Below are 19887 nucleotides of genomic sequence, written 5' to 3' on the forward strand. Positions count from 1 at the left end.
CAACAGTTGACTTTGTACCTGGAAGCAGGAAGGAGAAAGGAATAAAAAGCCCTAACAAGGAGGAACTGCATCTTTTTTTGCTGCTTGGGCTCTGAGGGACAAAGATTACTAGGCATAAGCAAAATATTCCCAGTGCTTGCCCTGGGCTAACCCTAAAGGACGTATAAAGCTTGCTTATTATAGACGCTTCTATTACCTTTTGAAACTTAATAGTAACTCATACAAGTGTATGCACATTTACCTGATTTAACCACGTAAATAACTTTTAGTTTCTTGTCTTAGTTAATAAACCTTTAGATTATTATAGGATTGGCTTGCAAGCATTGTCTTTGGTGCGAGATCTGAGATGCAACTGATGTGGGATAAATAATATTTTTTTTGGGTGGGGGGGAGACTAGGACTAACCTGAATATCATTGTTTTTTTGGTGTAAGGGACCATCAATCACAAAGGTAAGCTTGCCTAGGTGACAAGACTGATATGAGTGCCCAAGGGGACTGTCTGACTCAATGGTTAGGCTGCTACAGTGCCTGAGTAGTTTATTCTTGATACTTGGTTGGTGAAATTTAAGTATAGGCCTCTCAGCCAATTTCGGGTTTGTGCCCTGCTTCATAATTGTGTGCGCTGAGGTCAGTACTCATGTTCTTGAGCCACTGAAGAAGCGCTTGACAGAGGTAGCCAACCCCAGGGGTCAAGGTCAGCCATGAAAATACTAATTTCTGCCCAAATTCTACAAAAAAATTACTTGCTTAACATCATTCAGGTGAGTGGTCTCATTGAAGTTAACGAGACTATTTATGTGAGTAAAGTTAAGCGTACTGTTTGCAGAATGTGGGCCTTAATATTAATGAAACTTGAATATTAAAATGTTACAGTTAAAGATGTTTCCTCCCACAATGGGTACAAAGAAGAAGGCGCCTGTTAAAAGAGCAATTAATCTAAAAAACAATGACCAGTTAAATTGCCTGATTTGACATGACACATCATATGTCCAGAGTCATTTATAGACTACATTGAGAAAGTATATTGTAAACTTGTCAGATTGCATAAAAATCAGCAATACACATTCTGGCACGCCTTCCTGACAATGAATGTCTCAGGAGATATAATAGGGTTGATTCTTAAAGTGATGAAAAAAGATTTAGTGTGCCACTTCTTGCAAACTGTAATTGAATACAGTGGTTGATTTAAAAGGACAAAATTAATAGGGGTTTTAAAACATTTTAAATCTTCTGTGATGGTATTTAAAAGAATGAAAACTAAAAAAGTTATTTTCTCTCTCTCATACCACTAAACAATAATTTCCATTTATTTTATATGGTTTACAACGGATCCCAAAGCACTTTAAGAAAATCAGTTTTTACATACAAGTCCACTGTCGAAATAAATTATTTGCTAACCCGTGTCAGCTGTTTGCCACACCTTGACACCGCAATAACAATTTTCAAACTTGGTTGTTTAAAGCTAAACATCTAAATAAAGTCCTTCACTGCATCGAAGTTTGAAAGTGTTGATTGTTGTACCTAGTTTTAATTCAGTCAGAAATTTTGATAAAACTATGAGGGAGAAAAATCTACTCCTCTGAGAATGAAGGTGCTGATATTATCAATATTTATTTCAACACTTCACAATATAAAGATCGCTGTTAAAATAGTAGGGTGAATCCTGCAATAATCTAGACTCCACTAATGAGACATGCTACCACTGCAGGGGAAGCTACTAAGCATCATATTTTGACTGTTAATTGATACCTTTCTGAATAAAAACAAAAAGTCCTTGCAAATGATTATAGCAGTAAAAACAGTGTTTCTCAACAGAAGGCATAAACTATCATTGCTAGCTGATAACTACAGAATGAGGCAAGACACTATTTTAGGGACTGTACTTCCTTGTTCCAGGTTCACAGAAGAGGAAAGCCACCTTCAGGGATTACATTGCACCACTAGGCCCTCCCGTACAAAATAAAGCACAAGCAGTCTCTAGCTTTTATGATATAAAGGTATAGTTGGTTCAAGATTCATTAAGTACATTTCCAAATCCATTTCTAATTTTCAGACAGGAAAAAATGCTTAAAATTTAAATCAAGAGAATCAAAAGATCCTATTTATGTCCCCCACTGAACAGGTTATTAAGTATTTAAGCCTAGGAAAATACATAATTAGGCCTAGATCTACCTCTATTTGCTGCAGGATTTTCACTGTGGGTTTTTCCACTTAAGAGGTGAGGCTGCAAAGAGTTCGCAGAATGGGACATTTCTTCATGCCAAATTTATCGTGCAACATTTGGTTATATATGTTATGTTATCAGGTGACATTTGGTCACAGTTATGTCATCCCAGCAGCAAAATCGATAACCTACCTTTAACACGTCTAACTTAATTTGGTCCACATATCGTACTACCAGGGGTGATGTATCATGGTTATGAACAACAGCATAAGGAAATGTTTACTACTAAAAGGTGGCCATTGAAACTCCAGTGGAAGAAGTCACATGAAAAGACTCCTGGGGCTGTGCTGAAATTATCAGCAGTGATGTGTGAAGCTTAATAAGTTCACAGGTTCAGTATGATTAAGTATACAAACGCTGAGTTGGTTATCCGAATCTTCACTTCGAATATTTTCATTCAAGTCCAAACTCCTTTGAGATCATCATCAAGCAAATATTCTTCCTCCACAACTACACTCAACATCCTTCTGTCATGCATCTCTCGCCCAAGTACAAAGGATGCCAGACTTGTGGGGTTCTATGGATCATTTAATATGAAGGAGCAGGAGAAGAAGCGATAGCAGGAACTGGATACTTTCATGAGAGGGAGGCAGGTCTGGATGGAAGCAGGTTCACCAAATGTCTTGGGTGGGAGCCAGAAGTTCAAATGAAGTGGAGACAGATGGTAATCCTTTATTACAGTGGAAACAGGTTGGGAGCCATTGAAAGGGACCAGAAAAAGATTTGGCTTTGATATGGATCTGCAGTGGAAAGAAAGTTGAATGGAAACTGAAATGGGAGAGAGAGAAAGGTCGCAGGTCAGAATGGTAACAGGAAGGAACCTAAGAGAAAGTACAGTTGACCTGTTTTGTTTTTGTAAGAGGGTTAATAAAGATGTGTTGATTTGAAAAATATTTATGTACATATTATTTGACATGAACAATAGTAAAAAACACAGATCTGTTAAAACAGAGGAAGTGCAGCTCCCCTCTCTCCACCCACCCTCCCCCGCACTTTAATGAACCAAATCAATCAGAAACAAGCCTTTCACTAACAGAGCCTTCCTTGGGATGCAAAATTACACCCTTCACAGTATTTACAGAATAACTATGTAGTCAGGAGGTAAAAGGACCTGAAAAATCAGCCCATTAACTTCCTTGCCTCGGTTACCTGGCCATCTGTAAGGTGGGGATCATGGGCCAAATTCTGAGTCTAGTGCTTAGTGGGTAGTGGGCCCCACGAGAGCTCTCCAGTCTTATTAGGCTCCTTGCCCAAGGTACGCTAGTCGCATCCAGAACAGGGAGCTTCCTTTCAACTGTGGATCTGCTCTGAGGCCACTCAACCCTGCACCCAGAGTCCAAGATTGCCCACCACTGTCACTGCTGTGTTGTCGACATTAATCACAAAACTCATGATATCTGGAGTTTTTCTTAAATGCTCCATCTCCTGCTGAATCTCAGAAGAAAAATAAACAAAAGATTATGTTTCCTAGGTCTCATAGTTGCATACAAAAGCTTGAAAACGTGAGCAGTAAAGGCTCAAAAACCAGCAGGCAAATAAAAAGACCCCACATTTCTTTCTCCTAAGCCAAACAACATAATTTTAGGGCCTGACTCAATTTGGAATCCTAAAGGCTGGCAGAACCACATACCTAACCAGTCCAGCAGTAGACAAGGGTGAAAAGGGAAGCACAAGCCCCACATAGCCCCCGAAAACTCGCCATGCACCAGCTAACGTTTTCAAAAGCCATGTCTGAATTCCTCCCATTGCCCTGCCCTCCCTCTCCAGGGCTTCAATAGGTTCCACAGTCCCCACACGAGGGAGAGGGAGCCCAGAATCAGCAAAAGGCCAGCGGAGGGCTCATTTGGAGCAGTATTGCCAGGGAGCGTGGGGCCGGGAAGCAGCGGCAAATGAGCACAGATAATTCTGTCCTCCAGAAGATTTTAGGAGGACTCTTCAGATTCTGAGGCCAAAGCTCAGGTTTCTTCCCTGGAAGGAAAATCCCAGTATAACAAACTAATTAAAATCCTGGCCCCAAATGTTTTTTTCTGCTTTTGGAAAACAATTTGCATCTCAGTTACTAAAAGGAGAAACCAAACTGATGCTGCTCATGGCAGCTATACTACAGAAATAAAAACAAGATCACCTACAATACTCACCCCTCTTCTTCTTTATGGAAACTGTCTTTGTAAAGAACCACTTGAATAAGCTATAAAATCCCGCAAATATAGATCGCTGCATACAATTTAAAACACAAAAAACCTGCAAAGCGTTTGGATTGTTTATGGACATTATAACAAAAGATACACAGCAGCTGTCACTGTGTCCCACGCCTATTCTCTGTGAGGCAAACAGGAAGCATATACCTTTACCTGATTGAAAAAGCAGTCAGTCCATGTAATTACCCTAAAACAAAGGACATTTTTCTTTGTTTTCCTGTGGTGTTTCCTGGCCAGTCCAAGGTAGAAGTGTGGAGACAAAGCTTTTTCACAGAAGCACAAGCTAACATTTACCACTTTAAGAACTGCTATTTGCACTGTTACACTGTTTACTTTTACACTAGGTGTGACAGAATGGGCGGGACTCTTGCTGTGATTCAGACAGCAGAACAACGTCAGCTGAAGAACAGTCTAGTTAGTCAAAAGCTTTAATTTCACATTCCCACATATGCATCAAAATCCTTATAGTTCAACTTGTTCAGCTAAGCAGTAATCAGCATAAACTTACTACCAATAGGGAAATATAATGCACATCTGTTGGGTTGGTGGAGGAAGGAAATAAGATTTGGCAAACTACCATAAAATCCCCTAACCTCATGATCATAGATTTGTAACAAACTTTTTGTACATAAAGCAAAACTGGCAGTTTGCCTTTTTTCAGACGTTGAATACTCCCTCCGCACCAACAAAAAGTCCACTGAATCATAAATCTGCCTAGGGATTGGTCCTGCTTTGAGTAAGGAGTTGGATTAGATGACCTCCTGAGATACCTTCCAACCCTGATATTCTATGAATCTGTTTTCTGTTGCTGTTTCTCCATAATGCAAAGCAAAAAAACTTTTGACTGTCATAATCAGGATGAGTCGAAGGTCACAAAATGAATTCTATGTGCTCTGACACATGCTCATCATTTGAGCCAATACGCATGTGACTAATATGAGTGCGGGACAGCCGTCAAATGCCCCCCTCTGCCTCTTTTTTTCCTGTTTACTCTGCAAAGATTTTAGCATTTTCACTCATCTTTTCCTGTCTCTGGCTCCCCACCCACTGTTTCCCCCCCCCCCCCAAACAAACTGAAAGAAACCTAACATGCTTTGTTGGTGCTAATAAAATGGGGATATTTTAATTTCTATCCTCTTTCTCGCCACTACCACATTTTTCTTCCATTTTATTTGTGTCATGATCATCACTGCAGGGCTTCAGACTCTCAAAGATACAGACAAATGTGCTTACTTTTTTTTTCCAGGTTCAAATGAAAATTAAAAGGGAAAATTAAATTCTATGAAGAGTTATTTTGCTATTTATAGAGAGTTTTTATTTCTTTAGAGTGTGTGAGCAGAAAAGTAAAAGAAATAATCCGCTAATAGATACCGCATCTTCTTGCCTATACCAGAATTTGCATCTGAACCACCAGTCATTTACAGAAAGAACCGAGGAGTACTTGTGACACCTTAGAGACTAACAAATTTATTTGGGCATAAGCTTTCGTGGGCTAAAACTCACTTCATCGGATGCATGCAGGGGAAAACACAGTAGGAAGATTACACACACACACACGCAGAACATGAAAAAATGGGTGTTGCCACTACCAACTATAACAAGACTAATCCAATTAAGGTGGGCTATTATCAGCAGGAGAGAAAAAACTTTTGTAGTGATAATCAGGATGGCCCATTTCCAACAGTTGACAAGAAGGTGAGAGTAACAGTAGGGGAAAAATTAGCACAGGGAAATAGTTTTTACTTTGTGTAATGACCCATCCACTCCAAGTCTTTAATTAATTAATTCCAATTCTGCAGTTTCTTGTTGGAGTCTGTTTTTGAATTTTTTTGTTGGAGAATTGCAACTTTTAGGTCTAGAATTGAGTGACGTGTGTGTGTGTGTGTGTGTGTGTGTGTGTGTGTGTGTGTGTGTGTGTGTGTGTGTGTGTGTGTGTGTCTCTATCTTCCTACTGTATTTTCCACTGCATGCATCTGACGAAGTGGACTGTAGCCCACGAAAGCTTATGCCTAAATACATTTGTTATTCTCTAAGGTGTCACAAGCACTCCTCGTTCTTTTTGCTGATACAAAACTAACATGGCTACCACTCAAACCAGTCATTTACAGAAGTTTCTCAGTCCGATGAACACTACCCACCACCAGCAAAATCTGTTTTCTACAACTTTGCTCACAGAGATGTAAACTTACTTATAGAACGCATCATTGATCAGTTACAATGTTAAATCACTTTCTTCTACTGCATCTGCAGTAAGACAAAGACTGGGTAAGCCAATCAGGGATGGGGTACTGGAGTAGTGGCACAGTTATAGTCCTGCTCTAGAACTGAAAAAAAAATATTAAGTTTGTCCTTTACTTTGATGATGGATACCAAAGAAAGAACCTAGCTAGATGGAAAATAAGTCATCTATTCATCAGTGGTGATGGTCATCATGGTGCTGAGGCTTGTTTACTTTGGTTGAATACATTTATATTGAAGTCAAAAGGGATGGCTTTGCCATCTATGGAAGAAACCTTGAAACCACGGGTTCAAAACACGGCAGTGTTCGCACTAGCATACAGCCTTCCAATATGGAAGCTCTTAATTCAATAAAGGTAAGTAAAACTGAACTCTTTCCAGTTCTGTGCCTGGATCCCTCAGACATGATCTTGATAACTGAAGTCCTGTCTCTCCTTCACAGACAGTGAAAATACAAGAGAAGGTGTACAGTGTCATTGGCTAAAATCCACCCTTGAAAATGTTCAGTAGTGTCTAGTTCACCTGACTACCACCATCACTCTTGAGCTCACTTTATTTCCTTGCTGCTGCATGTATCTAATTTGTAAAGCATAACCAGGATCCAAAATGTGTGACATTGAGAGTGTAGAGCAGAGAAACATTGGGAAAGGAAAAAGGTGGCAGAGTAGTCTCTTCAAGAGTGTTTTTTCTGAGTTTGACTTATTTGGAACCCAGGGAAGGTGATTTCCCCAAGGAACTGCATGGCAAGTTGCAGGGTTTCTGATGAAGAAGTCCCTAGAATAGAGCTCTTAACATGCATTGGGGAAAGAGGATGTGGGAGGGGCCAAGAGCATTCTATTCTTTCCCCTCTAAGATTCTGAAGATATTCTCCTGTAGACCTGTGTCCACGCTAACTCCTCCTCCTGTAGAGAAAGCCTTCATTAATTTAGCTTGTGTCTCTTGTGCTTCCTCAGCTCAAGAAGGTAGAAGCTCTTACTGTCCCTGAGGGGAAGGCAGTGGAAAAAAAAATAGTAGTTGTTCCCTCTTCAGCTTATCCAGAGAAAAGTGTGAATCTGTCATCTACTTCCGGACAACTGACTATCTTTAGGCTTCAGAAAGCCCAGCTGTGACTAATTTAAAGAGAGTCACAAGAGGAGGAATAATAATTTAGCAGGTAATGAGGGAAATCAGCATTCAATTCTACTACAGAACGCTGATCTTCAGGCAGATCCCCAAAAGGAGAGAGGATGTAAAACCAACTGCTGAGACTTCTACTGGAACCTTAAAACACCAAGGAACAGAGATTTTGATCCAAGTTAAACAAGCTCAAATCTAGGACAACTCCACTGAAGTCAGAGCCTTCAGTGGAATTATCCTAAATTTACACCAGTAACCAAGAAGAGAACCTAGTCAATGTACTCCCGAGGTATGCCAAAATCTGGCAAACTGTAAATCGTGTGCTTTGTTCTTGTTGTATGCATTTTACTTCATTTGCCTTAAATCACAAGTCTACCCCAATTGCTTAGCTGGTGGCAATACCAAAATGTTATAAAGTATGTCTGCCTGTATTTGAAGTTCCTGTTCTAGGGAGCCTAGGTACAAATAATTTGAATCTAGTAAGTAAATAAAATAAATAAAAGAGTAACGAAAGTACAGTTTTTGGGAGTGTGGAGGGGAATTATGCCAAAAAACCTCAAACTAACCAGGATTGGTGGCCACTTTTTGTATGGGACACTTAGAAGCAGTAGGGACCCATCAATATTTAAACAAGGGTCTCCCACAAACTTCACTCCCTTAGCTTGTGATAAATACTGTGCATAAAATCTGAGTATGTTCACATGGGGAGGGGATGGATTGGGGAATCTGATTGTTTAAATAGGGGAAAATGCACACACACTCGAAACCAAGGGGGGGGGGCAATGCAACCTAAGTTTATATTGCATTCACTTTAGTGGAAACATTTATAGCTCTTGCCTCCTGAAAAATATGCTGAGTATATTAACAGTAAAGTACAGTGTTCAACCTGTGACATTGGAAACTGGGAGCAGACAACAGAAAGCCATGTTGGGGATTTCAGGAGTATCCTCCTCCGGGAAATATTTTCAAAAAGTTACCTGCCAGTTAATGCATTCTGCAATTCCAGAAAGCGACATCCATTGCTTTTCAGAATCATTTTTATGGCCCCAGGGTAAGTAATTTTCAGCACAGATGTTTTAGTATTATCCAGAAAGACCAGATGAACTTTAGGCAAGAAAATCACTAAACCCTGCCTTCCATTGGTAGCAGAATTTTAACAAAGGGTTCTGAATGCCAACTCCATGACCCACCTGCTTTCTAAAAAAAAATAAAAAATAAATCCTAAACATCCAAACATATCACCAGATGCTGTATAAGTAGTACTGGTGATTCAGATAATGTCCTTGTTTTATGAGTCAGTTCTACATCACACTTGTCCAGAATGCCATGAATAGGTACTGTGTTATCAGAGGTGCTTCTGATGGAGAAGATTTAAAACCAAGATTCTGACCTGAGTATTAAAGATTCCATAGCTCTGTTCACAGGAGATAGAGTTTTAACCCCAATATCTCAGACAAATTCCAGTAGTTCAGGTAGTAAATTAGTGACTTACGGTACTGTATTAAGGCATTGTGTAAGTTGACCAAACCAGCCCAGCTCCTTTCTGATGGCACCAAGCAATGGCTTTCAGCATGACAATGTCACACTTCTAATTCAGATCAGAAAAAAAAGGCAATCCCTTAGGTTATTTGTAAAATAAAATGTGCTGTCTCACTGCTTGAGTTAAACAAAGATGACTAGATCTAAATTCTCTTCCAAGTGACTGTTTTTCTGCCACAAGGCATTCTGTTGTGCCTACAAACTGTCTAATGGGAAGCATGACACGATTTCATAGGAAGACATATATACATTTCATCTAGTTGAACTGACAACATTTGCATGAAATAATAGATCAATGTCCTTTATCATTAGTCAGCCCATGCATCTGAAGTGCTTCTTATGTCCAGTCTGATTTGGGTAAGAAATCACTTTATATTTCTGAAGGGACAACACAGCGTAAGATTTTGCTTACGTAATGTTACAGGATTTTACTTTCCAATCTTGAAATAACCATCTAGTCTAAAACATACACAAAGCATTAAAAAGCTTTGCAGTGTGGTTTTTATCATGTGAAAAAGATTTTCAAAGTATATTTAAAAGAATATTTAAAGCTAAATTCACATAGAAGAGTCTCCAAAACATATTATTGTTACAATTTTATTTTAACATCAGATGCTTGTTCAAGGTACCTATCCCTGTACCAAGTGTGCTTATGAATTGCTGGAATTGCAAAAAAGCAAGGCCTTCTCCTTAAACCCCACATTACTGTATGTGAATTCTCTTCTGAGAGGAAGCTAAAATACAAATGTCATTGTTTCCAAAATAATGAATGTACTTCAAGAAGAAAAAAATGTAGAGGACTAAAAAGGGCAAAGAAGAATTATTAGATATAACAAATGTGGTATATATAAAATATGTAATACTGGGAATGTTACTATATTAACATTTATTACCAGTTCCTTGGAAGTACTTGAATAATGTTCTTGTTACTCCACCACTCATGTACCTATAAATACCTACATATGGAGAAGGTATCCAATACTAAAGGGCTCTTTAATCTAGCAGACAAAACACATAAGTTCCAACCACTGGAAGTGACAAATTCAAAAATAAAAAGAAAGTGCAAATGTTTAACAATGAATATTAGATAAGTTTACTAAAGGGTGTGGTGGATATTTTTTGTACTGTGGTAAAACCTAAAGGCCTCAAAGTCAGAGCCCTAGTGTGCTAGGTGCTGTAAAAACATACAGGAAAACACATTCTCTGCACCCACAGAATTTATAGTCTAGCTATGACCTAAAGCATAAATAGCACAGTATAGAAGTTGTTGGGGTTTGGGGCAGGGGGACCTGCAGATTTTGGCAGTGGGTTGGGGCTTTGGTCTTACTGGAAGAGGCAGAAGTTCTGAGTTTCTGGCACAAAGGAGGTGGTTAAGACTTCTGCACTTGGGAAGAAATGCATCTTCCTTGTAGGATGAAATATTTTGGGAAGTCTCAAATTCTTAGTTATATACCCTAGAAATCCTTATCAGCCTCACTGCTGGCTGCTCACCTCCCATTATCCATCCCTGGATCCACAAAAATAGGTAAGCACATTAGCTGGATTTTCTGCTAAAATGGGGAATCGTAGGAGAAAATGTATTTATTTTATCATGAAATCTAAGAATATGCAGACTAATTCTGCAGCTGTAGAATCACAGAACACAAGACACTGATGATTTTTAATAAAAAAATATTTACAACTGTCATCTAAAAGTACAAAGGGCAACACCGATAAAGGTGACGGATCATACACTATACCCAAAGAGGAGTTATGAGTTGGGCGAAGCCTTATTATGAGCTAAGTCAAAACCTTGCAAAGATTGACAGGTGCGAATAGGGTGACCAGACAGCCAGTGTGAAAAATCGGGACGGGGGTTGGGGTAATAGGAGCCTATATAAGAAAAAGTCCCAAAAATCGGGACCATCCCTATAAAAACAGGACATCTGGTCACCCTAGGTGTGAACTCACCCTTCAATTAACATAATGGTAAGGATAATCACAAGACCTTATCTAAGACAAAAGGTTACGTGAATGCACCCAGGAGTTTTGGACTGAATGGACGGAGGCTTTTGTGGAGATGTGCGCATACATATGGAACATACAGAAACTGAGGGGGGTGTGTGCGTGTGCGCACACGTTGAACACACAGAAACCAAGAACAGAGAAGAAAAAGAGATGGAGGCAAAAAAGCCAAGAAGCAGCTTGTGAATATGGTGTGACCACAGAAAAAGCTAGAAAGAGAGCTTTTGGGTCTGGTGTTGGCTAAAGAGACTTGGGGCTGTAAACTGAGAAATTGCTTCTTTTGTTCTTGGTCCCTCCTGTGTTCGGTGGGGCAGGATTTTGTACATTCCTTGTAAATAAACAAGATTACATGAAATTAAATACCAGACTCCATTAATTTCTGCTTCCATCTGGAACATCTTCTGGGCCCCAAAGTTTGACTAGCTGCTTGGGTCAAAAAGGGGAAACAGTCAACAGACTGTATTGGACCAATATCTGATGCACATTTCAGAGCATAAGCCCAACCACCAGTCCTCCAATATTTATTTCCATGGTCTGTCTCAGCTGTTGTGGAGACTTCAGGAGGTGATTTCTCAGGCAGCCATAACCAGAGTCTTTCCCAGAAACTGAAATTAGAGGTGTGTTCAAATTTACATGGGGGGAGGGGTTGAAAAAAGACTAAATTGGCAACACTACATGTAATTAACTGACAACTACAGGAGGATGTGGGAGTTCAGGGGTGGTGTGGGGAATTCCTAACCCTAACTGTACAAAGCCAGAATTAAATCTGACACTAAAGTAATTAGAGAATCCTTTGTAACGAGCACCAGTGAGCTGGGATGACACCAATTTTACATACCAGCTAAAGCTTCTAAATATTCTTCAAGTGTAGATTGAAATATCGCAGTGGGATCTACAAGTATCACAGGCAACAATTATTGTGACAAGGGCCAACTCAGAGAAATCATCACAATCGTCTTACCAGTCAGTTTTTTCTTTGTTTTTTTAAAATGTGATTTTGGCCACTAGTACACATGAGATTCCAAGGACATTTGGGAATCTAAAAACAACTAAATTCTGAACTTCTTGGACAAAGGGTGTACAAGACTACTCAGCAGAAGATTATAATTACATCTCTACCCCGATATAACATGAATTCGGATATAATGCGGTAAAACAGCGCTCCGGGGGGTGGGGCTGCACACTCTGGCGGATGAAAGCAAGTTCGATATAACGCAGTAAGATTTTTTGGCTCCCAAGGACAGCTTTATATCGAGGTAGAGGTGTCCTCACACTATATCCTCCAGACTCTCCTTTCCTAACTTAGGCTAAGTCTACACTGACACTTTTGTCGCTCAAAGGTGTGAAATAACACCCCCTGAATGACAAAAGTTTTAGTGACCAAAAGCACCAGCGTGGATAGTGCTTTGGTGGTGGGAGAGGCCTTCCCAGCAATGAAGCTACTGCCCCTCATTGCAGGAGGTTTTATTTTGTCACCAGGAGAGCACTCTCCCAGCAATAAGGAGTAGCCACACAGCACACCTTACAACGGTATGGCTTCGGCGGCACAGCCACGCCAATGTAAAGTGTGCAATGTAGACACTGCCTTCCTACCATCACTTCCATCTTCTCTGAACTCAGGTTCAGTCATTTTACCTTCCTTCAAGTCCTAATCTCAGCCAAACACTAGGAAATTAGAAACAAATGCACATCTGATTAAAAAAGTTAGACTGAGATGAATGTCACTGCATGCTGACGACACCTCAGACCAAAGAAAACAATCTGACAGTCACTTATAAAGGAGGAGGAGAAAAAACTCTGTAGAACCCCATATAAGATTCCTGGAGGCAGATAATCACTGGCCTAAAATTGCCCTCTAGAAGGAAAGAGCTGAAACACACAAAAGCAACAACAGCATTCACCCAGTTAAGAACTGCAGACAAGTTAATAAGACCTTGTGGTCAATGGGACCAAAGGCTGATAACAAGGGTTGCCAGGTGTCCGATGTCACATCACACCCATATTCTTCATGGAAATATGTTTATGATATGAATATGGCATAACTAAGTTGTATTTGATGCAAGATGGGTCTTGTGAGACATCACTGAAAAGGCAGCAAAGAATCCTGTGGCACCTTATAGACTAACAGACGTTTTGGAGCATGAGCTTTTGTGCTCCAAAACGTCTGTTAGTCCATAAGGTGCCACAGGATTCTTTGCTGCTTTTACAGATCCAGACTAACACAGCTACCTTTCTGATACATCACTGAAAAGGTTATGATTTACCAAATATGATTATCTTATTTGCATGCATGTATCACTGCTGCATCTGAAGTGAGGAATATAAGCTCTGCATCAATTGCAAAAGTGTTCGCATCTGGGAAATGCCCAAACAGTAGGCAATTACCCTTAATTAGCTAGAAGAACAATTAAACTTTGAAGATACTAATCTCCCATCTTCCTGAGAAGCTTCTTGGGTTGCTGCTTTGACACTACAGGGTCAAGTGATCATGCCATGTGGAATGAGACCCCCATCTTGGGCTTCCAGTGTTTTTCCATTAAGTGGGGGTGGGAAGTCAGACTGGGAAACAAAAGACTCCCACCACACGTAAATTCTATTTAAGGCTGGAGAATGTGTTAATCACGGTCACAGATTCTTCACTGAATCCCTGCCCACAATGACTGCTGGAAACACATAGGACTGATCTGGGGAGAAGGACTGGGACCCAGGCTGAGAAAGGTCAGCCTGTGAAGGGTATACCAGGAGATTTAAGCTGCAAGCAGTGCAGTTTACTTTCAAGAAACTCTGCAGCCTACATCAAACAACATTTACGGTGAGAAATTACTATTTGTAGCCAGTTTCTTTAATGTATTACGCCTAGTTCGCATATTTTGTTTTATTTACTCACTAATCTGCTTTGATCTGTTTGCCATCCCCTATAATCACTTAGGATCTGTCTTTTATACTTAATAAACTTGTCTTTTTCTATAAACCAGTTTGTACAATTCATATGGGGGGGGGGCCGGCGGCAAAAAGCTATATCTCCCTCCAAATTGAGGGAGGGGGCAATTTTTATGAGCTTGCGCTGTACAAATCTCTCTGTACAGCGCACAATATAATTTTGGGTTTACATCCCAAAGGAGGTGTGCACATGAGTGCTGAGTAAATCGCCAAGATGAATCCTTCCTCACAGAGCTGATTTCAGTCTGTGTCTGTAGCTGGGTATGGCCTTATCTGTGTGTCTTGGCTAGAGAAGGCTTGAGGACCTGGCACAGCAAGACAGGGTGAGGCAGTCCAGCCTGGTGGAACTGGTGGGCTCAGTAGGACCACAGTATATCAGATGGCATCCCAGACAGGGGGTCCAACCCGTGTCACATCTGGTTTTCAACTGGAACATTCGGTTGAAAAGGGACCCTAGCAGCTCCAGTCAGCACTGCTGACCAGGCTGTTTAAAGTGTGGTTGGCGTGTGGCTGGCAGGCTCGCAACCCGGCTCCACGTGGCTCCCCGAAAGCGGAGACATGTCCCTCGTCTCCTAGACATAAGAGCGGCCAGGAATTCTCCGCGTGCTGCCTCCACCCTGCATACAGCCCCCACTCTGCGCACCAGCTCCCACTGGCCGGGAACCACAGCTCATCCCTGATCTCACCACAGAGCCCACACCCCCAGCTGGAGCCCTCACCCCCTCCCGCATTCCAACCCCCCTGGTCCAGCCCCCTGAAAATAAGCAAGCGAGTAGGTTGGGGGAGAGTGAGTGGGGGGTGGGGCCTCAGAGAAGGGGTGGGGCAGGGTGTTTGGTTTTGTGCCATTAGAAAGTTGGCAACCCCATTGGTAACAGATGTTAAAAAAACAAAATTAAAACAACCCTGCTTCCACCCACCCACACTATGTACAACAGAACTTTGCCCATTGCTTTTAGAAAAAATTAGCCAGCCTAGAAGACTAATGGAGCCTCCATGCCACAGCCAATCCAAAAACCAGAAGGCAAGAAATTTAAGTTGTGTATAATATATATGCAACTGTCCAATATTTTTAGGGACTTAAAAAAATGCCATTTAATAAAAACTAAACAAATTGATGAAAGTTTTGTGGCTCTGTACTTCCTGATTTTGGCTTGGAACAGAGGTAGAAATACTAAAATAGAAGACAGGCTGTTCTTGTGGCAATATGGCCCAGTTTAAATTTTAGAACCCTCACCAAAAAGATTGCTGTTTCCAGCCCAGTGGGTATAGTGAACCTGAGAACCTTTTGAAATCTGTACAACGTATTTCATGAACACATGGGGTTTTGTTATGCATAACAAGTATATATAGTAGGAGGAAGTAGGTATAGCCACCACACAAACACTGCTTTAGGATAGGGAGAATATCTTAAACAGCTTGCAACAAGCACAAAAGATTGCAAACATGTAAAAACATCGAAAGAGAAAGAGTACCAGTAAAATTATACTCCAAATAGCTCTGCCCAGAATGTAAATAGTGATTTCGCTTATTGGTGACACAGAAAAAAAACAAAACCTGTTCTAAGATTACTGGCAAGCGACTTTTGCTCTAAATTCTAAAGAAATAAAACCTCTCTTGTAATTGAATAAGAGCGATACTGAAGTGTCATTTTCTGCAATTCCATTTCCCTTCCTAATACAGGCTAATTTTTTTCAGTAACTAAAACGTACAAGCAGCTAATTTCCTATTACTTATATCACCTAGACACTGTACATTATTGCCATTTATTAGGATGAGAATTTAAAAGTGCAGTAATCCAGATTCAAACAAACAGGATGTGTCTATCTTCAATTTCAAGAATAACAGGACAAACCCAGATATAAATATAGTGTGCTTTTGCATTTGAAAAGTGTACAACAAAACATTTTCAAAATGTTTGTAGTAAAAGCAAATATTTTAAGTTAAATGTTAATTTTAAATAATGTTTTAAAAAAGTGTTTAGTTGTAGGCTTTTAAAGAAAAAAAAAAAAAAGGCCTGATACATCGAATGCAGATACAGGTCACAATGAATTTCTGCTTCCTCACATTTCAACATTACACCATAGAGAAAACTCTCACTGGAAATGGCAACTGATTTCACTTTCCTACTGTAAAACATTTAGATGACAGCTTATTATATTAAACCATCACTGTAAAGAAGTTTCACTGAACAAGCAACATCAGGCCTAGCACTTCACTGAACCCATTGCTTTCTTGGATGGATCATCATTAGACTGGATCAAAAATGGCAGCCTCATAGGTTAGTATTTCAATGGCTACAACTTAATTACAAAAAAATGCCATACACGCTTTGCAAAACAGTTACATTCCTTAGACATCACACACAATGCTACAGCACTAAAAGCTGGATTTCTATTTAAAAGAAAATATCAAACCATTTTACAAACTCTTGGAATAGTTAAACCACACTGTGAATAATTAATGAAACACTATAACTATTATAGTAAAAGAACATTTTAATTTAGTTGAAATTAAGTTTCACATGGTAACTGTTTATATATAACAAACCTCTTAAATGTCTTCAGTTCCAAATAAGTAGGGTTCAGTCCTTGTTTCTACTGATAATGTGTTAAATCAATCCCAGTCACTTACCCACATATTGTACGACATCTCTTTTGCATAGTTTACCTAGAGATTTTAACTTTTCTGAAATAGTTTATAAACTCTCCATTCAAACTAGAATTTACTCGCTGATTAAGAAAAGGAGATTACAGGAGTATATGAACCATATAAATTTAACAGAATCGTCAGCAGTGGAAAAAAATTCCAATCAAGGCTGGTTATTTGTCAAGAAGTGCCTTGGCAAGACAAAATTTGAGTAACTAGAGATAAATACTCAATCACTCAGATTCCAGCCCCTAAATTTTCAGTACCCTGGGCAGCCCTCCAAGCTGCCAGAAGGATATCAGTTGTGGTGCTGGTTTTATGTATCCACTTCCTAAGAACTTCACTGAGATCGACACATCATTTTACATAAACACAAAGGCCTGGTCTACACTACGCGTTTAAACCAATTTTAGCAGCGTTAAACCGATTTAACGCTGTACCCGTCTACACAATGAGGCCCTTTATATCGATATAAAGGGCTCTTTAAACCGGTTTCTGTACTCCTCCCCGACGAGAGGAGTAGCGCTAAAATCAGTATTACCATATCAGATTAGGGTTAGTGTGGCCACAAATCGACGGTATTGGCCTCCGGATGGTATTCCACAGTGCACCATTGTGACCACTCTGGAAAGCAATCTGAACTCTGATGCAGTGGCCAGGTAGACAGGAAAAGCCCCACAAACTTTTGAATTTCCTTTCCCGTTTGCCCAACGTGGAGCTCTGATCAGCACGGGTGGTGATGCAGTCCCAAATCCAAAAAGAGCTCCAGCATGGACCATACGGGAGATACTGGATCTGATTGCTGTATGGGGAGACAAATCTGTTCTATCAGAGCTCCGTTACAGAAGACAAAATGCCAAAGCATTTGAAAAAAATCTCCAGGCTATGATACAGAGTCCACAGCACAGTGCTGCGTGACAAGTGTAACGGAAAGCCAAAGAATCAAATGGACGCTCATGGAAGGAGGGTGGGGGGTACTGAGGACTCCAGCTATCCCACAGTCCCCGAAAAGCATTTGCATTCTTGACTGAGTTCCCAGTGCCTGCAGGGTCAAACACATTGTCTGGGGTGGTTCAGGGTATAGCTCATCAATTTACCTCCTCCCCACTCCGTGAAAGAAAAGGGAAAAAAATTGTTTCTTGATTTTTTTCAATGTCACCCTAAGTCTACTGAATGCTGCTGGTAGACGCGATGCTGCGGCAGTGAACAGCAGCATCCTCTCCCCTTCCCTCTCCAGTGGGGGACAGTACAATATGACTGCTATCCGTCATCATCATCATCATCCCGTGAGTGCTGGCTGGCCTCAGGTGAGGCCAGCCGGGGGCACCTGGGTAAAAAGAGGAATGATTCCCGCTCATTCCCAGTAGATGGTACACAACGGCTGGTAACTGTCCTCATCATAGCAACTGGGGGCTGAGCTCCATCAGCCCTCTCCCTTTCCTGTGTAAAGAAAAGATTCTGTACTGCCCGGATTATCATAGCAGTGGGATGCTGGGCTCCTCTCCCCCGCACCGCTTAATGTCCTGCTTGGACTATCATAGCAGCTGGAGGCTGCCTCCCCCTCATTTTATCGCACTAACAAGTCAGTGTTTCTTATTCCTGCATTCTTTATTACTTCATCACACAAATGGGGAGACACTCCAATGGTAGCCCAGGAGGGTTGGGGGAGAAGGGAAGCAACGGGTGCGGTTGCTGCACGGGCACCCCCTAGAATGGCACGTAGTTCATCATTTCTGTGGGATCTGACACGGAGCAGCTGTGCTCTCTGGTTCTCTAGTATACTTGCCCCATATTCTAGGCAGGACTGACTATTTTTAGATACAACATAAAGGAGGGAATGACCTGGGGAGTCATTCCCATTTTTGTCTTTGTGCCCCCGGCCGACCTCAGCCGGGGGCACCCATGACAGCAGCAGACAGTACAGAACGACAGATAACGGTCATCTCATTGCCAATTTACAATGGCATAGCAGACAGTACAGAACGACTGATAACCGTCTCTGCTATCATGCAAAGGCAAATGAATGCTGCTGTGTAGCGCTGCAGTACCGCCTCTGTCAGCAGCATCCACTACACATATGGTGACAGTGACAAAAGGCAAAACGAGCTCCACGGTTGCCATGCTATGGCGTCTCCCAGGGCAATCCAGGGAAAAAGGGCACAAAATGATTGTCTGCCGTTGCTTTCCCGGAGGAAAGAATGAGTGACATTTACCCAGAACCACCCGCGACAATGATTTTTGCCCCATCAGGCACTGGGATCTCAACCCAGAATTCCAAGGGGCGGAGGAGACTGCGGGAACTATGGGATAGCTATGGAATAGCTACCCACAGTGCAACACTCCGGAAATCGACGCTAGCCTCGGACCATGGATTCACGCCGCCGAATTAATGTGCTTAGTGTGGCCACGTGCACTCGACATTATACAATCTGTTTTACAAAACCGGTTTATATAAAATCGGAACAATCCCGTAGCGTAGATGTACCCTCAGTTACCAAATGGCAACAACTTTTTTTCTCACTACTAGTGACCAAGAGATAGAGGAAAGCAGCCCCAGGGCTTGACATGCATCAGCCTGAGGACAAAGTCTATGACCCCATGCCTCCCCAAAGTCTTGCCTCATCAATTAAATTGAGTAAAATAGTTAACTATACATTGTGTCTAACTGAAGCATATTATTGATCAATTTTCTATTTAGTTATACATAACATTCTTTTAATGTAGATTGTAACTCTTAAAAAAGTCAAGCACTCTGAAGTCAGGAAATGGTAGAATTCTGGTGTCCTCACATCTCTCACTACGTTTCTCTTTAATAATTTACCCCATCAGTATCTCCTTTCCCATCACATGCTTACTCTCACACCAATCCACACATCCATTCACAGCTTGGGCATTAACAAAAACAAAATCTCATATTGACAAGGAAGACATCCTCCAGTCCAGATATCCAGATATCTTCCACTGCCCAAGAACAATGCCCA

General features: G+C 40.9%; 1 protein-coding gene across 8 annotated transcripts in view; it reads right to left on the reverse strand.

Moving 5' to 3' along the window:
* MCF2L (MCF.2 cell line derived transforming sequence like) overlaps positions 1-19887 on the reverse strand; it is a 280436-nt gene that overhangs the window by 153333 nt on the left and 107216 nt on the right. The window lies entirely within an intron of this gene.

The sequence above is a fragment of the Gopherus flavomarginatus genome, chromosome 1, assembly GCF_025201925.1.
Source record: "Gopherus flavomarginatus isolate rGopFla2 chromosome 1, rGopFla2.mat.asm, whole genome shotgun sequence".
NCBI lineage: Eukaryota > Metazoa > Chordata > Testudines > Testudinidae > Gopherus > Gopherus flavomarginatus.